Here is a 22,681-nt window from a genome sequence, read left to right on the forward strand (position 1 = left end):
GTTTGAAAATGGTTTTCTTACATGGCGAAAAATAAAGTTTTAAAAACTGACCCGGTATGTGATATTTATAACAATAAACTGTAGACCAAAAAATCTTACCTATTTTTTTGAATAGGTGGGTAGATGGATCCTTTTCATTCCCGAATTTCAACCAAATGATCTTCTCTGCTATTCTCGTACCACGAACTGCTTCAAGTGTGGGCTCGAACCAATTGAATCAAAACACAGAACTAGAAATTCTTTTCTTTTATGTGGAAAGAAAAATTCTCTTCTCAAATAGAAATCGGTAGAATTGTTATTTCAGGAAAATATATTTAATATTTGAGATTAAATTCTCTCTATTTTTCGACAGGGTAACAATATCTTAAAGTTGTGTTAATAGTCTTATAGGTGTCATCTATTTATATAGAGAGAAGGTAAAACCCTTGTTAAATTAAAGACGTTTATTTCAATTAGAAAAAATGAACTCCTTGTCTAATTAGGAGTATGTGTGGCGACAACATCTTTTGGCCCTCTTCCATATCAGGTCCAATTACAAGTACTTTTTGAGCTTTTAACCCAATACTTTATAATTTGATCCAACCTAATATTTGTTTTTTTATTTCTCAAAAATAAAATTCAATATTTATATTAAATAATTTTTTCATCTCAACTTTATCCCAGTAAAATTATGACGATTTTAACTCGAGTAAAACTTTTGAGAAAATATATTTCATATTTCACTATTCAACTTGTTCACTATGACCGGATGATTTATTTTCATTTTCGGGCTTTAAAATAGCTAAAAAACCTAAAGTCATTCTTCTGATTATTTCTAAGTAATCCATGTTCATTTGCAAATGAATAATTTCTCATTTTCATTTCCATTTTCAGAAAATCACATTCATTTCCAAATGATTCCATTTCTCCATTTCAGAGAAAACCATAATAATTTCTGAATGTTTTTCATTTCTTTATTTCTAATCATTTTTATTCAAACACGTAATTCATTTTTGGTTTTAACGAGCTAATGGAGGGACTGATTGAACATATGCAATTGATTTTCAAATGATTTATAATTAGGTTCCAGCTTTTCACTTATTAACTAATTTTGTCACGAAATCATTCCACTATAGTATCGTGACTAAGCTCTCCCCAATGTCATACCATTACGAAAGTAACTCGATTAGTGCTCATCCAATGGCCTTGTCATAATGTGTTACCCTCATAAGATATCCTTAATCTCTTTGGGATAATATTCGTTCTCCCAATATGATCCTATTTTATCTCTTGATCACTATTACATCTTCCTTCATGAAAAGTCAATCACCATCAAATAATGATAAAGTCATCCATCACAAAGATGAATGAACCATGGCCATGTTTACTTTTTATTGACCATGTAATTCCAATGAGAAGATATCATTTAGCCATGTTTCGAGCTATGAATTCCACTTTTGTGAATGACGCTATATATTGTAGAAGTCGTACACTCTACGCACCAGCTTTCAGTTCCTTATATATATTCGAACTTAGGCTTCTACTTTCATCAAAGTGTATGAGTCATGCATACATAGTCTGCCATCCACTCAGGATTTAGGTATGCCACACTATGAATGTCACAAGTGAAAAAAAATCTATAAATGAATTCAAGATCTATTCTTTTTGGGTCCAATCCGCTATTTTGTCAGACCAGTCAGTCACATCTATGTCTCTATCTTTTGGGAGTCATCCGCTTTGATGCCCAAGACATAAAATCCCCCCAATTGGACTTGATAGATGACATATTAGTCTTTCAATCAATTTTGTAACAACCCATTTTTCAGTGGTGTCGAAAACAGTGGTTTCAGGACCATAATTCCAATGAGTTAGTAAATTTTATTTATTTAATACTTATAAAGTTCTTGGAGTGCCGTCTTAAATTTGGTTCGATAATTTAGACGTTTGGATAGTTTATTAGGACTAAATCATAAAAGTCACAAATGTTAATCGTAATAGATTATTATTAGTTAAATGGTTTAACGGGTTAAAGTACAAGGGCTTAAAAGGAAATTAACCCTTAATCAAGTATGGTGGACGGTTATTGAATGAATTTTTTCATAAAATTATATGTTATTAGATATTAAAATAATATTAATTTGTAATGAAAACCCAATGTTAATAGCCATTTTATTTTTCATCATCTTCAACCTATTCCTACAGAAAATCCATAGTTGAAGAACACCAAGGTTCGTCCAAGTCATTTCTTCTTTCATGATATGAAATTCAAGCCCGTTTTTAGTAATTTTTATGTTTTTGAGATCATTTTAGCTTAATTTAGCCAACCCAAAGACTAATTCGTAAAACTGTTAAAGGTTTTAAAATTTACCATAGATGGTTTTTAGGTGTTTATGAAGTTAAATGAGAGTTTTATAAGTTTGGTTGTTAATTAAGACTATTTCGTAAAGAAATTTTGGTTAGTTTTAAGTTTGGGGACTAAAATGATAAAATAATAAATTTAGCATAAAATTCTTGTGAAATTTCAATGATTATGGGTGGCAAATGTATAGGAGAGAATTTAGCTAGCTTGGTTTTGGTTTAATTGTGATAAATGTGTAAATTTTGATTTTAGAGACTAAATTGAATAGGAATAAAAGTTTAGGGTAATAATGTAAAATGTCATTAAAAGGTAAAATACATGAATTTAGATATTTTAAGGTATTGAATTGGTTAATTGAGCTAAATTATTATATATAGATAAAGAAACGGATCAACTGGTCAATAACTGTAGAAAAAGAAAAGTTGTCGAGTAGTCCTCGTTGTGGTGTTGGTAGCTGCTTTGTTTAGGTAAGTTCGTATTGGGTTTTTTTATGTTTGTTGATGGTTTGAATTAATATTATATATGTGTATATGTATGTGTTTATAGTTAAATGGTTAATTGAGGTAAGTTTTGTAAATAGAAATGAATGATTAATTTGTAAAGTATGGCAATTGTTCATGTTTGAATTAAATTATGATATCCTATGGAATGTATGTGATTAAGATGAACATGGTATTATGTTATAAATGTGAGAAAAACTATGGGAAATAAGTTTAGGCCTGTGTGAGTTAAGTAAATGATTAAGGTTCAAATGACATGTCATTAGGGTGTTTCAGGGACTATGTGTTGGTGGTTATAGTTATTAGGTGCTTTGTACCGGTGTTACAATTTTCAGGCACTTTGTACCAATTTTAATTTATCAGGTACTATGTTCCGGTGGTGGATACCATACCGATGGCTAGAATCTAGCATTTGTTGCAGACTCTCGTCAGCTTGTGTGAGCAGTATCATGAAATGGTTGATGTCTCAATTGCCAGCTTGTATGAGCATTATTTTCCCGCGTACCAAAGTTAATTTACTATAGTTCTCTAGGAAAAACAGTTAATGAAATGAATAGAAATGGAATTCAATAGCATGAAAGGTTATGCACTTATTGATTATAAATTGGTATGTGAATTATGTTATCTTGAGATCATGATAATGTTATACATTCAAGACTAACCATTTGACATGGTAGGGAAAAATGAAACTTGGCAAGGAATATTAAGTTGTATGTTAGTTTCAATTATTATACTTTAAGTGATAGGTATGTGATGTTTAATTATACAACCTTACCAAGATTTAAGTAAGCTTACCTCGTTTCATTTTCTTCTTTCTAGATTGTTGGATTTAAGCTGTCAATTGGATCGTCTTTGGAGATCACACTATCCTTCAACACTTTTGGTAGCTATTTACTTATTTTGGCCTGGTTATAAGTAGCATGTAAATAGGGTTGTGGTAATGTATGTATAGAAAAACTTAGGTTAAATTCTATGTCATCTTGAATAGGAAATATGTATTTTGATGTAATCTTTTATGGTTACTTTGGCTGGTTGAAGTGTTTGATGGCATAGGCATATTTTGGCATCAAATGTATTAGTGATTGTTGAATTGCTATATATATTTTAGGTAACTTGATGAACTTTGGTTGGTGTTTAGCTAGCAATGGAAACAATATGTTATATGATTGGTTAGGTCTTATCTTATGGTATGAATGGTATTGAATGTTAATGGTAAATGCTTGAATTGTGGTGTCAATTGTGGCATATTGGTTAGACACGTAAGATGTATGTTATTTGGTATATTTTGACAGGTTTTTGATGTATTTTGTATAGTTTTAATGGTTGACATTGCATGAATTGTTGCTTAAGTGTTTATAAGTTTGATTGCTTGGTTTAGAAGGTATGATTAGGTGCACACGGTCTGTGACATGGCCGTATGCTATACACGGTTGCAGGGCACGACCATGTGGTCTATTGAATTTAGGTACAGTTTGATCCACACGACCATAGTCTGTTACATGACTTGACGACACGGTCGTGTGACCCTAGCTTACACGGCATCAGTTTGTTACATGGTTAGGCAACACAACCATGTGATAGAACCACATGGTCTCAGCCTTGTCACAAGGCCGCGTGACCCCTGTTTTCACTTTTTACCTATCTTTTCATAAAATTTTCAAATTAGTATTGATTTTTCCTAAGTTATTTTAAGAGCTTCGTAAGCTCAATTTAGACTCGATTTTGATTGAATATCATTGGATATTTGTATTTATATTGTAATATATTTATATTGTAATATAGAATGATTGATTGTTTATGTCGAATTATTGAATGATATAGATGTTTAACAGTTGTAATACCTTATAGTTTAGGTCAGGTGATTGGGCCGGGTATAGCGTGTTACATGTTTGCTTATTTTTGTTATACGAAGAACATGTTTAGGTTAGTCTACTAATATAAGTTGTATTTCTTTATTATGATCTGACCACATAATATCGCTTAGTATTAGTTAAACATTAGACAACTAGTGAGTAACATTTTCTTTCATTTTTCTTTGTGTGCAAAAACCATGTGAGGACAATGTACAAAGTATTAATGTAATTCATTAATAATTTTATTAACCAATCTATTTGAAAAATTACAAGTGTACTTAGACAAAAATACTACACTTAGGGCACCAGATCCAACACTGTGTGCATTCGTCATGGGCTTCGATCCGCAGTCCATGACATTCTCCCCTACCTATTCTCACAATACCTTCGTTGTGTCCTCGGAATGACACTGGTTCAACTTGTCTTGAAACTACCACGACGCCTCGGCTGATTTCCAACCATTATCTATGTTGGGTAGTTTCTCCCCTCGAAACATTTATCTCAGCATATGTCTTTGTATCATCTAACTTGAATTGTTCCTCTCTTTTGTACATCTTGATCGTAAGAGGCCACCACTCTTACATGCTGCCATTGTGACTCACCTGGATTGGGATTCCCTTGATCCTTATAAATAGGCTTCGACACACCTACATTGAGCATCAGGTTAACATTGAGTATTGCTACCAACTCTGGCTTATAGGCCCCTCAATTAGCCACTTCAGAACTCTGAAAGGGCCCCTATGTCTTTGCTTAGCCAATGGTAAGTCATAATAAAAAAAACTAGAAAAGTGTTTGAGATGTATCTCACTCATAGCATTTAATCTATTTAACTGTCCAATTTGCATCGCTATGTTTCCCCCAAAGTTTGATGCTCAACCCATTTCTCTCATAGGTGGTAGCCCTACTAATAACTCAACAGACTTCATATCGATTTTCTGCACCTCTAACATTTCCAAGGAGGTCTTTGTAGAACTCTGATCTACCATCTCAATTTTCTTGACACAATGAACATCCTTGGCTAACTGGATTGTTGACAATACCTTGGTTCCGTCTTTCTCATCACGACTCACTATCACAATGCATTGTTATTAATGAGTATCCAAGATACATATGCAATCGAGAAAAGGAACCAACAAAGCATTATTCTTGTTAAGGAAATTAAATCCAAGAACAAAGTGTAATCATCAAAATAAATTACCTAAAATTCTTCCTTGCCTTTCTATTGACCAATTTGTAGCTTAACTCCTTGTGCTACTTCTACAGTAGAGACTTCTTTTGAATTTATTGTCTTGATATTCTTAGTCGATTTTCTAACTGGGAGAACAAGTTTACCCTTGGTTTTTCCAGTATTAACAAATCAGATGCTCTCATATGTATAAGAGTACTCATCCTTCAGCCTGTGATGTTGATGTCCATAAAGATAAATCCTTTCAGTATCATTGACCTAAGCTTTAATGCCTTTTCCTCATCAGGCTCCGCTTCATCTTTTTATTGATCGCGAACAACTTGGATCACTGTGGGCAACCTATACAGACCACTACATAAGAAGCATTTCATTGGCTCCTTCAGTTTGTTGTTGGGCTTTCAATTCCGATTATGTGGTTTCCCATTACCACTGTTTCCACCATTGTTGTTTCTAACCTATCATTCTTTATCTCCCCCACTATTACCCTTCTCATTGGGCTTGGAAGACTCGAACTTGTCTTTCCTTAGAACAAGCTCAATTAAGGACTCCGCTATGGTCATGGATTTGGTAAGTTTTTTGACCCTTCGATGTTGCAACTCTTACTTTGCCCAACGATTAATCCCATCCATAAAAGAGAAAACTGCCTCCTAACCCAAATCGGAAATCTAGAGCATCAGTTCGTAAGTCAACACAACTTAGTCTGAGCCTGATCCTCGACATTTCCCCTTGAATTCCTTCTGGAACTCATCCCATGTCCCAATGGTAGCTCAACCTCGTTTCTCATCTATAGACCTATGACACCACCATAAAATAGCGACATTAATGAAATACATAATAACAATATTTACCTTAGTAGCATCATCCACGATGCCTACGGCACGAAAGTATTACTCTATTCCCCACAAGAAGTTGTTCACATCCCTTGTAGACTTTGTCTATGTAAACTCTTTTGGCTTCGAGATATCTACCGTAGGCATAGGTGACACAACCAACACCTAATTACCAAAAGTAGCCTTGTAGATATTGAGTTCTCCCTTGAGCTTTACAATCTATTCTTTTAAAGTCGTTACCATGGCTTCGAGAGCATTATTCTTCTCAATTTGATCATCTATAGCAACAATTAAGGCCCTTTTCATCGCATCCAGATTGGAATTGAGAGCTTCTACCACATATTCCTTAAGTTGCTCTTTCATCGAGTCCAACTGATTAGTGTGTCCCTCAACTACATAAAATGTTTCCTTCACACCACTCATGGATTCTTCCAGATTGACCACTTGAATTTCCAAAGCCAATAGAACATCCCTCGATCTACTAGTTTTTTTACCCCTCCCACGGGTCTCCCTAGGCTCAATCTGCTCGTCTAATCCTTTCGTTTTCTCAACCGTTGCCTTACCGAACATTAGCTTGGATACCAATTGTCACAGGGCTAAAAATTTAGTCTGGAAAATCACGCGACCTTAGGCGATATATTTGCTTCAAATTTGCTTAAGTTAACCTAACTTTCAAAAGTGAGAATCCTCAAGGGAAAATATCTAAGGCACCAAAATAAACGAAATCACCTCAAAGAAAAAAAAAAAGCTCGAATCGAATAGGAAAGCCATAAGAAAGCTAAGCACACCAAGTGTTTGAGTAAATGTTGTAACGACCCAAAAGCCAGTGGTGTCAAAAACGGTGGTTTTCAAACCTCATTCTTCGATGATCAAGTCCGTAAATGTTATTAATTAATATTTACGAACCAATTATAATATTATTTTGAATTTTGGTCTGACGAATTTGTTAATTGGATAGTTAGTTAAGGTACAAGTGTATCAACCCTAAAGTTAGTAGTGTTGAAAAATGAGATATCATGACCTCGTTTTCATAGATTGAGCCCATAAATATTTTATTAAATATTTATGAAGTTATTAGATAGGTGACTTAAATTCTGGATAGATAATTTCACCGAATTGGTGACTAATTAAGGTATAAAGACTAAATTATAAAAGTGGTAAAAGTTAATTGCTATTGGTTTTTATTTTTTAAAAGGGATAATTAATATTAAATCAAGGCTTTAAATGGTAATTTAGCCGTTTTAAAAATGAGAGGACAATTGGTTGTGTCCATTAGTGTAAAAAGATGTTAAAAATTATATTATAATTATAATTAAAAGTAATAAAACATGTTTTAACATAAAAACAAAGCCCGTTTTTCATAAATTTTATGTTTTTGAGATCGTTATAACTCAATTTAGCTAACCCGTGTATTAATTTCTAAAACGGTTAAAATATATAAATAATTCCATTAAAGCATGCTTGAAGTTTTAGTTTCAAATAGTTAGATTTTAAGCTTAGATATAAAAAATGAATAATTTGTAAGGTAAAAACTGTTAATTTTGAACATAAGGACTAAAGTGTAAATATTTTAAAATTGGAATAAAATTTTTATAATTATAGATAATAGATGGCTTTAGAATGATGCAATTGAGATCGATTTAAAAATTGAGGCTCAAAATTGAAAGTTATGACTTTTTCGGTTTTAAGAATTAAATTGAATAAAATGCAAAATTTTAGGGGACATCCGAAAAATGAAATTGAATTTATATATGTTTATAATAGGTTGTTATATGATGTTTGGAATTGATAAATTGAAATAAATTATTATAGCTGAAGAATTGAATTAATCAGAGGATTATCGTGAAAAAGAAAAAAATTGCAGATTAGTGCTTGAATACCTGTTTGTGGTCATTTTTGCCAGGTAATTTCATATAAAAATTACTAAGTTATTTTACTTATTTTTAAAATTATACTTAGTGTATATTAATTTAGATTGATTAAAATGTTGTCGATTTTTGGCCTACGAGGGATTAAATCATAAAATATAAAATAAATGATGAATAAGAGGAAGTATTTCCATTGATTAAAATGCTTATTTAAAGTAGACTTCTAAGGATGAATTAAATTGAATTGGAGTAACTAAAATTGAATGTCGAGATAATGATTGGAGCGAATAGGTTAGAAACTCTAGAATTGATTTACATTTAGTAATCGACATGAAATTGAGTTGAAACATATAGAGACATATGATATTTGATTAAATTTGGATTAGAAATTTTGAACCGATCTATATGAAACGAAATAAAAGATGGTTGTCTTGTAGCCACTTGAAAAGTGACGGAACATTCGATGAGCTATTGGGCCAGAATTGATAAACCATCATCGTCGGGAAATCCAGAGTGGTAAGCCATCGTCTTTGGGCAATTTGGGGCGGTAAGCCTTCATTGTTCGGCAATCCGGGGTAGTAGGTCATTGTTGTCGGGCAACTTTAGATGACAAAATTGAGTTGTTATACCATTGTTGTTGGGTAATACGAGGTGGTAAGCCATCGTTGTCGGGCAATCTGAGGTGGTAGGTCATCATTGTCGAGCAACCTGGGATGACGGAATTGAATCGATAAGCCATCACTTTCGGGCAATTCGAGGTGGCTGGTCATCATTGCCAGACAATTAGGGAAGATAGGCTGAAATGTGTTGAAAATGATCTAGTGAGCTTGGAAAATTGTCGAGAAGATAACACGGTTTGAGATTTTACATATTAGAAATGTATATTGAATGATGAATTCAAGCTTGAGTTATAAAGAACAAAACTCTTAGATAACAACTCCATGTGTTGTGAATTATACTATCTACTTATACTATTTTGGATTCATAAGGATACTATTGAGTGATATACTCATCATAAAGTTTGTTTCCTATGTGCAGGATAGGTTCATAGTTACGTTTCAAACATCCACTTCAGCGTCTTGTCAAGATTCTCAATTCCATAGAGTTTGTGCATATTGTTTCTAGTTGAATTTGGCGTGCAGGTGTTTTATTTTTGTAAATGATGTTAAACATGGACATTGGTTTGTAAAGCATGTTTTTGGTATAATATATATTTTTATATGCATAGGTATAAAAGTATATATGCTTGTAAGTTGATATGTCAAGTTATAGAATGGTAAATTAGATTATTGTTGTAAATATACCTTGAGCATAATTGAAAATGTTTTTAAGGTAATGTATTTAGGGAATTAGGTGTTTGTGGTTATATCATGTGAATGACATATGCTTGACGCATAAACATATGAGTGTGTAACTTAAGCCTTTCATATATTTTTCATTAAGGTATGGAATTGATTTATATGTTAGCTAATTCTAGTAAGGTTGTTGATGTTGGTTTATAGAAAAGTGAAGTTTTGAATGTGCTTTGGTCATGTTAAAGTTGTATAGTTATTGTTCATTTGGTCTAAAATGAAATTGTAGTAGGTTTGCACGTTTTTGCCTTCGAATTGTAGGTTTTAAGAATGTGAAATTGCATAAACAAATAGTAATGTCGCGGCATCGTTTGAACGAAGATATCATGTTGTGATGTCGTGAGTTTATCGTCGGGACAAGCTTGAGTTCTAGGTCAGAATGCGACGAGTTACCCCATTGCCCTGAAGAGACCATGATAGTGATTCACGACATGATGAGGAACCCCCTCATGTCACGACGTCAACCCTAAATTTTGAAACTTTTCATTTTTATCCTTTTTTATTTTGATTTAGCTTTAGAAATTCAGTAAGCTCGTACAAAACCCAAGAATGATTGTATTACACGTTGAATGTATAATTGTTTGATTTTATCTTTAAATTTTCATAATTGAAAATGTGAATTGATCGTAGTTGCTCTAGAAATGAATGTGACATCTCTTAACTTGGACTCAGTGATCGAGTTGGGCACAGGATGTTAGAAATGCTCTTAAATATATTCAATAACTTTGAATGGGATGAAATGATTGCAAATGAATGGGGAGGGCTCTATTTGTAGTGAAGCTCTCCTAGATCCAATGGTATAGATTGAGTTACATCAGTGACTGAGATTAGTGTCTATCTACAAGATGAGAGTCTTAAGAGATTTAAACTCTATACAATCTTATCCCTTAAGATTTACAATATTCATTATGGTAACTCTAGTTTTATTAGAGTGTTCCATTGGGCCACCAAGGCTTCAAGTAGATGGGCCTCTCCATGTATTCCGAGAATTGGGCCAATTCAAGTAGGTCAAATGAGCCTATTTAATTAGTTAATCTACATAGGATGTTTTGAGTGCATTCGTCACTATTTTTGATCCATGGCCCGTGACACTATCATATGCTCATCCTGTTGTATATCCCTCCACCATTTATCTTTTAGCTTCTACCTCGCACCTTCACTATCTTATTTTTTCTTCTACTTGGAACTCTGATGAAACCAAACTCACAAGCTTTCCACAAGCATGCTTTTTGATAAGCGTGTAATTTTCTATTTATTTGTGATATTTCTTACTTTGAATTATGTTATTTTGTGTTCCTAATTATATTATTTATACATATATTTTATTTATTATTTATTTAGGAAATAATTGGAGAAAAATGAGCTTAAAGTTTATTTTGGCAAGTTTTTGTGGTTTGAACTATGGACACAGTGCAATTTCTATACTTTGGCCATAACTTGAGCTATGGACACCTCCCTTTTGGGCTCATAATATATCGATTTGATAGGAATAAAAAATCTATCTGAAGTTAGTTCATAGCTGAAGCCCAAAAACGTCAAGAAAATGCCCAAATACAATGTGTAAGTTGACGCGAAAATAGTTGAAAAACCTTAAAAAATTCTACTTTAATTAAGGGCCCTATAGATAGACATTATTAGGTTAAGGTTGGGGTACTTAGACCTAGCCGTTAGACCTAACCATTCTTAGTTTTATTTTGTTTTCTTTATTTTATGGGTTTATAAACCCTCTTTTCTAGTTGAAGTAATATTCAAAGTTTGATTCTACAAGTTTTTGAGATTAAACTGCTATTAATATTTCCTTTTTCTTTAGTATTTCCATGTCTTTTGGTTTAATTACATTTGTTCAGGTTTGTTAAATATTTTACTAGTATTTTGATAGCTTAGAATGATTGCTTTGTCAATTAGATATTTAGTCCATCGATTTGCTTTGTCAATTAGATATTTAGCCCATCGATTGATTTCTAATATTTGTGACAATTGCATGATTATTTGTGTAGTCTGGGCATGAAATCTAACTTAAATAAATCCTGGTTGTGCGTATGTTAGTTAGAATTGGGTCCTAAGCGATTAAATTCCTAAGCGATCGTTATAGGGTTGTTTGTCAATAAGAGAAGTAATTAATGATGATTGTCTTAATTATCGAGAAGGTAAGAAGAGATTAGGTTACTAGACAACTGTCAGTAACTAAAACCAATTTATTAAAGAACATTGATATTCATGTTTGCATGAATGATGATCAAACCCTTGAAACAAATGGAGATTTTACTTTGACTAGAGTTTTTCTTCATTAATTCTCTTATTACTTTGTTTTATTTTTACTTTTAGTTTTTAATTATAAACCTCCTTATTTAATTTTATTTTACCTGTTTGTTAAATAAATAAAATTATCACCCGTTTTTGTGAATACGACTTTACTTACAGTTATCTTTTTCAAGTAGATTTTATTGTTCACAACTTCGACAACTGTAAACTTTCTAGTAATCTTTTAGGGGGTATGGCCTATTGGGGGAATCTGAATGGGGGGTATCACCAATGCATTAAATGGCTTTAGTTTTTGTTAGAGTTGTGGCTCAAATTCTTATTAAAATAAAATACAAGTTGCAAGATAAGGGGATCCATGAGGGCAAAGGCCGAGATGTTTCAAACTTACTGCATTACTTCCTCTATTTGATATTGATTTGAATAAAGTGTTTCAACTTTATTGCATTACATCTATTAGGTGTTTCAAACTTACTGCATTACTTACCTCTATTTGATAAATAGACACAGTATATACTCCTCGTAATCATTCGAATTCGACATAGTGAATTTTCTTCTCCTTTACCTGTGATTTTTTTCCCGAAAGGGTTTCCACGTAAAATTTGTGTGTTTTATTTTTCTCTCTTTTCTTGCCATTATCATCATTTTATTTTTATAGTTTCTTCTTCTTCTTTCTAACCCACCAGAAATATAAAAGAAAATAGAAAAGGACTTTTCTTTCATTTATTTTTTAAAGAAAAGGAATGAATCCATGAAGTGATGGGATATAAAGAGGCTGAGTTGTTTGACAAATTTCACTTTCCTCTTTCTTCTTTCTTTGTCACTTACTTTGTTAACATGAAGTTGCAATCAAGACTTAATAGTTCAGTAGAGTGAAACACCAACAAATTTTTTTATGGAGGGAAATATGTTAATTAATTATGGTAAATATTTGTCATATCGACAACAAAGAAAGCCATAATCTGAAAAATAAAAACCATAATAAAGCATTTATGCATCCTCTGTTTAAATATTTGATTTGTATACAAAATTAATTCTACCCAAATGTTGTGTAGAAAATTTTGTTGAAATATTTATCTCTTTTTGTTTAGCTGAAACTCTGAACATTGTTGGGGAACTCTTTCTTCTTAATCTTTGGGTGAACAAAGATAGCTTAGAAATACTGTTTTGCGAAAGTGACAATGGTAGAGCCTTTAGTCCCAGAGTTGCTTTGTTTCTGGCAGAAGGTATCCTCCACTATTTTTTTAACATAAGTCTCCTCCTCCACTAAGCTTTACGAGCTAGCTTTTGATACAACTATTAACAGTTTTTGCATAGAATCATATTTTGAATATAATATATATAAAATGTGGAAAGGGAAACTGCAGGATAAGCCTATGGTAGCAGTGAGTAAAGGAAGTGATAGTGTAGTGGCCGAAAGCAAGGAGCAAAGGAAAAAGAAGAAAAATGGTGAAAGCGAGGGTGATTTCGAGAGGAAGAAGATGATAATAGTAGTGGGTGAAAAAATAGTAAAAAAATATGATGTGGAATGCCAAATCAGATTCGGGTGACTAAAATGTTTAATTATTCTAACGATAATGATTGTAAGTATTTTTATTTGAATGACAAAAATGAAAGCGCTAAAAAAATTGGATGATCAATTATGTAGTTTACCCTTGAAAGAAACAAACATCATATTTTAAATTTTATGAGTGAATATACATATTAGTAGATACGAAAAATTTATTTTTAATCCCTTTATGAAATTATATATACAAATAATATAACTATCAATTTTCAATAAAAACAAAGATAACGAAAAATTCATTATTTAAAAAATCACCACGTAATTAAAAAATAAAATATGATATTTAATTAAATTAATGAAATTTAAAATTTAAAAACAAAACTTATAAATCTCCATTTTCATCACATAAATATAGACTTGAATTCTACCATTCTCTAGAAATTAAATTTCAATTCTATATATAGTTTGAAAACTACCTTAATTCATAAGTAGCCATCCTGTCTGCCCCTTTTGAAAATTTAGCAATAAACTTGGAGAATACATGTAATTTTTCTTTCATTAACACTCATTTCGTCCCAATAAATATATGATTGTTATTTGTTAACAAGATTGTTATATGATTGTTATTTGTTAACAATATTGTTTTTCCAGTCATATGTCAATAAATATAAGTCCTTTATTATAGGCGACAATGTTACCACAAAAACATTCAACCAATTTCCATATATTCTCGAACATACTATGTATTGATTGAACTACTAGTGAAATATGCAAATTTTCTAATCAAAGCTTCAATTCATATCTATTTCAAACTTGATATCTAAGTCTTGTTAGTGCATTAAGAGCTTTAATCACAAGAAAAGAAATTTGGAGGGTTTCTCTTCTTTCTGGGGGAAAAATAGTGTATAAAAATTGAATGTCTAAAATTGAAGCTTCTTAAAACCTTTCTTTTTAAAAAGGTTTTCTCTCTGGTTTCTCTAGTGATAGTTCGACTAAAAAGTGTATTTCAAAGGCTCGAGTTCAGATGTGACTATGGATATGGTAGTAGATCTAGAATCTGAGAAGATGATTTTCTGGAAAGATAGACTCTTGGGTGGAATGACAAGTGTTTATAGGATATTAGCTACCCATTTTGATTTGGGAGACGATGAAGAGATAGATTTCTTAGTGTTGGATCATCGGGAAGCCCCATGGCGTAGCGAAAAAATTATTCCAGCAATACAAACAAGGAATCCATGCACGAGGAACGAATCAGGAAGAAAATGTTTGAAAAATATACCTTTCGAACTCCGAAAAATAGGAAGGAACCACTACTGTTTTAATCCCTTTCGGACGCTGCTGTAACGGGGTTTGTGCAAGTGTACACAGTCATTCAAGTAATAAGTAAGTAAAATGAGCTATCGTCTCCACAGGGATTGTATAAGATTAATCAATTAATTGCAAAATTATAAATTCATAATTTGATGTAAAAACTCAATAATTTGGATGGTGATGATTAAATTAAGTAAAATTAATTAGATACAGAGATTGATCTCTATACAATTCTAATCTAGATGCAATTTACCTAAATGTATGAATGAATGGCTTTAACAACAAAAACAATCAATATTAAATGGGCTAGGATAATTATATTAATCAATTCAGTTTACTTTATCATGCTTAACAATGTTCGGAAATACTTCCACAGTAACTCGATCTTTCATGAGTTTGGAAACCAAATTAAGTCCTTTCGGAGTCTTTTACTTAGTTAAATATGCATTTTACTGATCATATTAACTAAGGATTTCTTAGCATTTATGTAAGGTCGCAGGGACATTTATGTTTGCAATAGTTTAATTACATAAACCTAAAAACTATGTAAGGCAATAGAGCTAACTAAAGATATTACGAACCTCAACTTAGTAGGTTTTGAGGATCTAAATTGAGTATTGCACTTTTCAAGTCTACTAGCCGTCGTTTGGTTAGGATCGCTCAGCTAATCTAAGTGCACCAAATCACGTATGAATGGAATGCATCTTGATATTAATTGAAAACCTGATTGATTGAGGCCTAAACATGTTAAACATGAACAAAATAGATCTTATTGAATTAACATAATCATCCTTGTAACACCCTAAACCCGACCTAGATGTCCAGCCCAAGTCTAGAGAGTTACATCACCGATACTCAAATACCACACACATATATATAGCACAATAAAACTAAACCATATGTCGCATAATATCCATTACAAAGATTAGTTCAGCATATAATATTCCAAAATTCATATTATCATAGTTTAACGAAATTCCTAAAGTAGTATTTAAGCGAAAAATAAAAGCTTGACCGAGCTCTCGCAGCGCCGACTTGTTCAAGACTGAGAACCACCTAAAATTCAGCCAATAATAAAGTGAGTTGTGAACTCAGTGCATAAAGAAGTTTGTTCAAATAAATACATTTATCATATAGTGTCCAAATTCAAAGATTCGATCTAGTAACAGAAGCATTTCTAGTTCAGATTCAAGACAGATTAACTACAGATGCAGAAACAATTTCACTCTCATATACAGAACAGATCAGATTCAGATGCATATATTCCTAACCTCTATCCACTACACACCATCTTCGGCCATCCCAACACAGTGGTAAGGGCGTTCAATGCCCAGCCAACCCTACACACCATAGAGTGTCTGTTTGACATGTTTACAGAAATGCAGCTTAGTTGCTAGATTGTAATGTGACGAAGCGCCAGAATCAGGGTTATACTTACAGTGGCTTAGCCACAAATTTAGAATAGATTACTTCCTTCTTCACAATATCCCAACCCATGCAGATGCAGAGTACAAATATCCACAATATGTATTTATTTTTTCTAAATTGTTTCAAAGATAGATAGCATAGTTCAATATTAGATTAAGTATCACAATGCACATAGAAGTATGAAATTCATGCGTATATCACAGAGTATCAGAGAGTTCTCATTTAGTTAAATTCAGATCATTCATACCATTGGGATGTCAATATTAGTCTTTATTAACATTTACGGCTTCAAAAATGGTTTTCGAGCCCTTTTTATATGCCACACGGCCTAGATACATGCCTATGTCCTTGCACGTATGGCTCACACGGCCCGGACACATACCCATGTCCTCGCCCGTGTGGTTTTAAAACATAAACATAAAGTTACACTACCTGGACACACGGCTATGTCCTTTCCCATGTGACTCACATGGCCTAGGCACACGCCCATGTGCTCACTCGTGTGGTTCTAAGTCACAAACAGTGAGTTACACGACCTAGACACACGCCCATGTCATTTGCCCGTGTAAACCATGCATTTATATTATCACATACGGCTTGGACACAAGCCCGTGTGACTCTAAATTGATGAAAAGTGAGTTACACAACCACCCACATAGCTTGCAACACGCTCTTGTGCCTGGCAGTGTGGTGTCGATAGCCACCATTTTTGGCGACTGAAACTTTCAAAAATTAAGGTTTTTGGCATGGACCTGATCTTGCTTTGATGGAAAAACAATGCGAAGACTACCTGGAACCTAATAAACCATTTGATGATCAATCTATTAACTAAAACTACTAGATAACGCAAAATTTAATACTCAATCAATTATGTCGAATAAATCGACACCAAGAAACTTTCAATAATAAACGCTTACCGACAATTCAACAGTGCTAAATCGACACAACACGCGAAGGATCACTTCCCTCTATACTCATGCCTAAGGGAACAAATGACTAGTTATCATAGAGTTTAAGTAAAATAATCAGAGAATTCCCAATTTAACAACACAACAGAAAACTAACAAAACTTCATAGAAGTTGAAGGATTCCGGCAGAACTTACACAGAAATCTTCCAATAACTTAAGCGTCTCACTAATTTTCGATATTCACTCGTTGAACACAATCGAAAAGGAGAAATCAAAGGAGTAAAAAGAAGAAAGAAAGGAAAAAATAAAAAATAAAGAAAAAGGGAAAGAAGAAGAAATAATACAGAATGTTAACAAAATTTTAATTATGTTTTTGTCTTACCACCAACGTACTTCCGAAAACAAGCAAAAATTCTTCTAACACATACGGTGGGATTCTAACTTGGAACCAGTGAACCAGCAGACTCATTATTAACATAGATTTGTACGGAATTACACTTAACTATATACTACATGGATAAGAGTTGTTCTAAAATGATAAAAATTTTAACGATACAAATTGAACTCCAGACCTTAAACACAAAAGTAGATCACAAAACCACAGATATAAAGATTTAATTACTACATATTCTTATAATTAATTTCTCAAAATTTTTGGGCGTTACAATCCTAGCAAATAGGATTTAAAATTTCATTGTTGATGTCAAAAACAATAAACTTAAAGCAAACATAATTAAAATAAATAACAAGAGGAAAGAGTAAACACTATTCAATTCAACAGCCTTTCAGACATATTTTGATTGATTCAGTTCAGCAGCCTTTTAGATCTATTCTAATTGATGGGCTCCTTCGTTCTGTTCGATGCTTCTTTTGCTAAGGATTTCCTAAGGTGGTCGGCCAAAGAATGCTTTTGACATAGCTTTTGTGGCTAAAGGATGGAAAGGAGATGGGTGGCTATGCAAAGGAAGGAAAACAAAAATTGAATATTGAGAAAATGCTAATGAGATAAGAGAAATGAGTTCTGAGTGATGTGTTATGAATGAAGGGATGATTTGTGAAGTGATAGGTGCATGGTATTTATAGGTGAAGGTAAGGGGTAGAGTTAGCTAAAAATAACATGTGGATTCCTTCTTTTTCTATCATGCATGGCTGACCATATTCCAAGGAGAATGGAATGACTAAGTCTCCTTAATTTGAATTCAAACCAAGGCTATTAATGGCCATAGGGTGGATGGTTTCAACAGAAAAGTAGTTGGGCTGATTTATAATTATTTTCTGACTATAAGAACCTTTAATTAAATACACCAAAGCTTGCTTTTGGGCTGCTATCCACTTGTGTCAAAACTGGGCTTTAGATCCCCTTTGTTGGACAATTTCTTAGTCCAATAACTTAGCAAACATGTCTATCTTTTAGTACATCTTCTATTGGGTCAAATTATCAACCCCATGACCCAAATTTCATGGTTCTGCCGTTCTCATGAATTAATTTGTGCATGTCTATATTTCATTCACTTTAATCATATCTTCAATTGTAACCCTAAATAGTGAAAAATCATATATTAATAAAGTAACATGAAATAATATAAAATATGTACAAAAATCATGTAATTAAGCACAATTTCACATACTTTATAAATTCATGTCCAATATTACTAATTAAGTAAAATTCACTTCTTTTAATAACAATTACTCAAGATTAACATATTTATTAAGTAAAAAGGTGGTAAAAATACATAGAAAAACCTTATATAATTTCATGTTTACAGCGTCCGATCCAAAACCGCAATAGAATTTTCGTGGCCTCTACGTAGTCCACCCTATTGTGAACAAACGAACAAAAGCTCTCACTGAATGTTTCAGAGAGTTTTTCCAAAAAGAAATGCGGCTGCTAGACCTAGGTTCTTTTTTTTTCTTTTGGTGGTTGATGTTGGTTAACACTCTTTTGCACCCTTGGGTTTTTTTTATGATTCCTTTTATTTCATATCCCCTAAAAACTGGAATCCCCTTTTTGGTGCCAGAATATATATGAAAATATCACAGTGTAATGTCCTTTCCAAAGGGATATTAATTTCCATATATATTTTATGTTTGACCGAAATTAATTATTATAATACTTTATTTTAATAATTTTGGTAAACGGATCATAATTAATATTTTATATGAATCCAATTCATACATTTATTTTAACTATGTTCTTTATTCTTGTACAACGAATTTGTACATATAATATGTTTATTATTTAACTGTCTAATTAAATTAATTCAATAATTAATATAATTCTCATGACAATTAAATTTAATAGCAATTGTGCTTAGATTTTGTTCTTTTCAACCGTAAGGTGTGACCTTGTAGGCTCTTGTAACATTGGTAGTAATACTAGAACACTTCTAATGTTACAAGCAATGAGTGCCATCTAGCAATGCATCATCGCTACCCAAGTTACAAGAAGTCGTGGTTCAACATAACCTTTTTGTGATAAATTTTCATGTATTATATCATTTTGTCCTTTATATCTCGATTGGACACAAGTCATGGGATAGTCACACTTGCAAAGTCCAAACTCATGTTTCGTGATACCCGAAATAGACTACAATAAAAAATAAGTGTAATATCTCATATTAACTTATTTGAGAATGACCATGCATTTCTAGTCTCACTTCATCAAGTGGCCTAAGATATTGCTCCCATTATGTAGGAGGAAAAAATCCTATCTTGATCAATCATATCCCACTACATAGATTGTGGCATACCCAACATTAGTCTTTATAGTACAACCTGTTACAGTAGGTGTTTGATTGTATCAAAATATACGACTCACTATGTTGGGACAATGATGATCTTAAGTCTAAGGATCGTATACATAGTTATCACTATGAGTAATGTTGTGAATAGTATATAATAATCTAAGAAACATACTCATAGCGAGCCGGTCCAATATGCCATTGTCTAACATATACTCATGTATTGATTTTGACATCCCTATGTCATTGGCAACACTTTGTCATCAATCAACTACATGTTAGTCTTAATGCATTATTGTTGTCCAAGTCCACAATAATACTCAACTAAGGACCTTTTCAGAATAATCATATTATTCTCAGGACATTATTATAAAACAATTTATTTATATACACAGAAAAGAAACTAAAATAATAATGGTAATGGCTTATATTAATAAACAAGGTAAAACAAGTATGTTATTACAATCATCTCATCATTGGTCTTTGGGCATACTCTAACAATTAGATGGGGATATCACAAAATCTTTGGTTAATGGAATCCCTGTGTTAAGCTTTCTTAAAAGGGTCAACCATTTGTTGTTTAAAGACATGGTCACTATTGGTCCTCAAGCTTCTAGGACGCTATATCAGATACAATGTTCTGCAAAATAGAGTGAGTAGTTTGTGGTGGCTAACTTCTCCATTTCAATTAATGGACATAGAAAATGGCTATTACATAGCGAAATTCCAAAATAAAGATGACTTTGAAAAAGTTCTTACTCAGGGACCGTGGATTATCTTTCGTCAATACCTTACGCTGCAGCCTTAGATAACAAATTTTAATTCGTTGTAGCCCTATCTGAGTACTGTTCAGTCTTGGATCAAACTCCCTGGTCTTTTAGGATTTCTATAGAAATGGAAAGTACTTGAAGAGATTGAGGGACTAATCGGGAAAGTGGCGAAATTGGATTTTAACACAAACAACAGTCTGAGAGGTAAGTCCTCTTGAATGGTTGTGTATGTAAACCTTGATAAACATCTAATTTCTCAGGTATTGATAAATGACACTATGCAGAGGGTGGAGTATGAGTCGCTTCCGGTGGTATGTTTTTGTTGTGGAAGGTATGATAACGTGAAAGAGGCTTGGTCGAGCTTAGCAACGACTACGAGTCTGATGGAGAAGAAGGAATAGGCCAGTGACTTATCGATGGTTGTTGACAACCGTTAAAAGGGTCAAAATCCTACAATCCTTGGATGATTGTGGAAAGGAGAGTTTGGTGCAATCTGAGGGAGAATTGAGGATATCCGACGAAAAAATAGGATTTGTAACGTCACGCTCTAGATTTAATCCCTTAATTGTCTAGGATGAAAATGAAGGAGATTTAGGTAGTGGAGGGGAGGAAATTTTAGGGTTTCAATCCTTGATTAGGTTTAATTCAAAAAAGACTATTCAAGCAAAATTAAGTGGAAAAAAATAAAAGGGTTGGGGGCCCACCAAGGAAGGATAAAGATACATTTGGTTCATCGAGCCATGCTACACTGATTAGGCCTGCTGATGAGGAGTATTTTTTAAATGTTACCAGCCTAAGTACTTTCAATAAGGTGCAGCCAGTTAAAGCCTTGGGAAAGCAAACTATTTTCTTAAATGAATCGAGTCTTGCCATTAACATAGTGGATCATTCAGATAAGAACTAAAATGATTTGATGTTTACTGATTTTTATGATGCTATTAAATTGGTGAATCTTATGGAAATTAGAGATGTTGATGGTGATGAAAGGAAAGTTAATTCGTTAGGTTTAGTCTCTCTTTTTATGATTCATACTAACCCAATTTTTATAGGACCGATAGGGTTAGAGATCCCATTGCAGGATGGAGTCCTTGATTCGGGAAGGCATTTGAAGATTAATTTCAAGGTAAATTCAACTTCTGCGAGCAGGAAATATTTGAAGGGAAATAATTATTTAGGGTTAGGGAAGGGTACTCCTGTTGGTAAAGGATGTGGTTCCGGTGGAAAAGTTGATTTAAACAGAAATGACAACTTATTTAACAAGACTATTCGAGGCAGTGGTGAAAAGTTCAAGGTTATTGGGAATTCACGTGTGCCACTTTTGGACTCAATGAATTCCATGGTTATGCTTATTAATTCTCAAATTAAGGTGGCAGGTAATATCAGCGTTTTTCCAAGGAATGGGAATGATATACAAAACAGGTCAGTTGTTAACCAGTAATGGCTAGTATTTATTCCTTTTTCCTATTTTTATTATTCTGAATTTTTCAATTTTTTCTTGGAATTATCAAGATTGTTCCAATTTAAAATTTCCTCATATTTTTTGTGAGTATTATTGGGAGTATAAACTGAATACTGTCAGTCTTTTGGAAAAGAGAGTCAGTGGTACAAAAGCTAATAACATTATTGCCAAACTGGGGTTGCAATTTTTCCATTTTGTTGAGGCTGCTGGTTTTTTTAGAGGGATCTGGGTTGGTTGGAAGGAGTAGGTTCGGGTTGAGGTTCTCCACAATCATCCTCAATTTATTCTTGTACGAGTCTTTGATTATTTTCACCAAAAGCCCCTCCTTATCGCTTTTGTATATGGCAGTCTTGATAAGCAGAAATGGGAA

The sequence above is a fragment of the Gossypium hirsutum genome, chromosome D07 (genome assembly GCF_007990345.1).
Source record: "Gossypium hirsutum isolate 1008001.06 chromosome D07, Gossypium_hirsutum_v2.1, whole genome shotgun sequence".
Lineage (NCBI taxonomy): Eukaryota > Viridiplantae > Streptophyta > Magnoliopsida > Malvales > Malvaceae > Gossypium > Gossypium hirsutum.